Here is a 3,877-nt window from a genome sequence, read left to right as displayed (position 1 = left end):
TTTTTAAAAATCGTTTAGATTTGGGGTAGCCAAATCTAAATGATCGTGTAGCCAAATCTAAACGATTTATCGTGAAAAAAAATCGTTTAGATTTAGGGTAGCCAAATCTAAGTAATCGTGTAACCAAATTTAAACGGTCGTGTGACCCAATTAATTAAACGATCGTGTAACCAAATTAAATGATAGAATTCAAAAAATAAATATAATGATCATGTACCAAACAATAGCCAAATTTAAACGATCGTGTACCAAATATATTACACGCGTTACCAAATCTATTACGCCTATTGTTGACGAGTCATTTTTGGTATTTTTCATGGCGGGCCTGTGGGCTTCTTCCGTTTTTAGAATTGTTTATATTGGTAAATATTCTGTCGCTATATTATATTTTTAAGAAGTCCCTTACATTAATTATATTATTCTTTAATTGTTTTATATAATATATGTCAAATAAAGTTTTTGACATCAGTCTTTGGGAGATCACATGTAATTTAATAATAATAAATAATAATGTTTCAGGCATTTCATGTCAAAAATTAGAGGGAACAAAGTAATGTTCGATCCCAACCATATTATCCTGACTGCTGGTGCCACCTCAGCTAACGAGACTCTTATGTTCTGCTTGGCTGAATCTGGCGACGTTTTTCTTCTACCAACTCCCTACTATCCTGGGTACATGTCAATTTCTTTTCTATTTAAAAAATAAATTAAATAAATATTATCTACATTTGGCAACTCATCCTAACGTTGGTCTTTGCTTTTATTCAACATAATGTGCCCATTTGATAGAGACTTGAAATGGAGAACTGGAATAGAGATCATATCCATTCACTGCTCTAGCTCCAATGGCTTCAAAATAACAGAATTAGCATTGTTAGAAGCCTACCAAAACGCCCTAAATCGTAATCTTAAAGTCAAAGGCGTACTTGTTACGTACCCATTAGGAACCACAATCAGCAGTCACGAACTCAACCTCCTACTCCAATTCATCAAATCTAAAAACCTTCATCTAATCAGCGACGAGATTTACTTTGGCACAGTTTTCTGAAACCTAGGTTTTGTCAGCGCCATGGAAATCCTTAACCAAACTTACAAATACAACTACCAAATCCAAAAACAAGTTCACATTATTTACAGCCTCCTCAAAGATCTCGGCCTGTCGGGGTTTCGAGTTGGAGCCTGATATTCAAATGACAGAGTAGTAGTGGCTGCAGCAACAAAGATGTCGAGCTTTGGATTGGTTTCGTCATAAACGCAGTACCTTTTGTTGGCGATGTTGTGAGACAAGAAGTTTAGAAGGAAGTACATTAGAGATAACGAAAAAGAGGCTGCAGAAAAGACAGAGAATGCTGGTGAATGGGCTGGAGAAGGCAGGGATTAAGTGCCACAAAGGGAATGCAGGGCTCTTTTACTGGGCAAATATGAGGCATTTGTTGGGAGGCAATACGTTTGAGTCAGAAATGGAGCTTTGGAGGAAGATTCTATTAGAGGTGCGCTTGAATGTGTCACTCGGACAGTCATGCCATTGCTCCGAACCAGGTTGGTTCCGCGTTTGTTTTGCCAACATGTTCAAACCCACTTTGGATCTTGCAATGCAGAGATTGAAGGCTTTTGTCGTCAACTACTCCACCACAATTACGGTAACTTCTCCACATATGCGACCCTGGAATACTAGTTCTATAATGACAGTAGCAACTATTCCTTCAAATCAACTTGACTCGAAGAGAAAGTCAGTGGCTAAATGGGTTTGTCGGTTATCGGTTCAAGATCGCGTTAGCGAACCACATGATTGATAGCTTACTGCATACATATTTTACCCATTTAGTTTGTTCTTTTGCCTCTTTGTGCTCTTGTTGTTGTTATATGATCATTATTTTTTTTTCCAACTTCTCTATGGAGGAGGAATTTGAATTTCTCTTTATGCATGTAAGAAAGAAATACGAGCACTCGGTCCATCTGGTTTTGTAATGGCGTCTATAATTCATCTCAAATTTCCATATATTTTTTAATATAAAATACATTGTTTTTACTCTCTTTTTATGCCAATTAAGCTTATTCAAATTAAACTATTATATTTTACTAAATAATATTTAACATTTAAGAAAGGTGCCGTGTTTTGATAACTTGTAGAAATACAAGTTATTCTGATCTTTTAGGTAGAATAATGGAATCCAAGTGCATGGTAATGTATCGAAATGCGTAACTTCTATCGCAAATTCATAAATATAAGAGAATACAAGTTGCATAAGTCTCCACGCCTATTTTACACTGTTTTTCAGTGTTTTGTCGCAAGTTTAGGAAGAAAAGGAGAAAGATACTGAATCGTAGAGGAGCGTGGGCTACACGATAAGCTTGTTGAGTGATTGAAGACCTCTAGGTGAGAAACCATATTAACACGGGAGTAAGATTCAATAGTAGACAAGAAGGGTAGTTGGAGTCGACGTGACTCTACAAGGCTACCAGCAGTGCTGATAATCAACACCGACTAAATTAGAAGAATAATGAGAAGCTAAGACTACAATCAGCACTGATATGATTAGAAGAATAGAAATTTTTCGCCAAAAGTAGTCTATATAAAGCCTCCTTCTACACCAGCATGAAAGAGGGGGGGGCATGGCGTTTGAACGGACCAGCCCAAGGCTAATTACCTGAAGGCCAAAACCTAGAGATCTCCATTGGAGCCAGTGGGAAGGACTAGCCTTTCCACATTCTTTAAAAGTTCATCCTCTTCTCCAGTCAATCTTGTAAGTGAGAACTTAGAGAGTGAGTAGAGAAAGATTACACCAATTCTTTACTTTCCATTTTTGGTACTTCGTTGTAATGTCTCATGTTTATATTGTATAGTGGCCGAAGGCCTACACTCTTTAATACATTACATATTTATCCATCTTGAATCCATCATTCTTTTACCATTCATTTGTCAAGGTGTTATAAGTAATTGCTTGTGATAAACTCTCGATAGGAAGTTTAGCTTATAAGGTTTATCGCGTTAGTTGAGCTTTACTCCATCGCTTGACCAGCGTTTATCGCTAATTACTCAAGAGAGCAAGTAGCAAGGATAAAGCTAAGAGGAGTTTGGAGACAAAATTCACCTTGAACATTAAACCTCCATCATTCGTGTCCCGAAAGGAGAACAAGTGTGGTAAATGGTGCTGAGAGGTTGTCACCCTTAAAACGAGGCAATATGAGTTTTATAAAAAACCACTTCTAGATAGTAATTACTCAATGAAACTATATCATTTGCATCCCGAAAGTCGAGCAAGTGTTGCATTCAAGGCACTGAGAGATACTCGCCTTAATTAGAAGTTAGTTAACTGGTACCTATCACATCGAGGATTGCTGTAGGGCTTGACCGCCTAGAAATGCAGAGACATTCCTTCATTTTTCCATGAAGACAAGTTAGTTCATCCCCATCGCTCCATCATTCCTACAACCTTTTACAAAATCTCTAGTGTAGATATTAAGATAGGTATACATACATTTACTTTATACTATATAGTTTTGTACTCTATACTGCCTAGATGAAGAAGTGAACATTATAACTAAGATTTGATATCAATTCCCTGTGTTCAACCTTGGCTTACTAGGAAACCTATCATTACACTTACACTTAGGCAAGCGATAGGAAAACTTGTACTCAACGAGGATTTACTAATTATGTGACAATCCAAGCCAAACCCAAACATAAGAAAAGTCTAAGTTTTTGGCTCCGTTGTTGAGGAGTTGGTTTTTTCTCAAAGCTAGAGATAAGGTTTTACTTTGATTTTGGGCAAAACACTTGATTCTGGTGAGTCACACGTTCAACCGAAGATCGCGTTAATAGGTATGTGGTACCAGAGCAATCTGTGATGTATGGACTAACCCAGAGATTGAGTGA

General features: G+C 37.2%; 1 pseudogene; it reads left to right on the top strand.

The window, feature by feature from the left end:
• Positions 1-526: 526 nt before the first annotated feature.
• On the top strand, positions 527-1,793 carry LOC103495798 (1-aminocyclopropane-1-carboxylate synthase 3-like; annotated as a pseudogene).
• The last annotated feature ends 2,084 nt before the right edge of the window (positions 1,794-3,877 follow it).

Source organism: Cucumis melo, chromosome 7 (assembly GCF_025177605.1).
Source record: "Cucumis melo cultivar AY chromosome 7, USDA_Cmelo_AY_1.0, whole genome shotgun sequence".
Classification (NCBI taxonomy): Eukaryota; Viridiplantae; Streptophyta; class Magnoliopsida; order Cucurbitales; family Cucurbitaceae; genus Cucumis; species Cucumis melo.
Note: the sequence above shows the minus strand (reverse complement) of the source record. Positions and strands in the feature narration are given on the sequence as shown.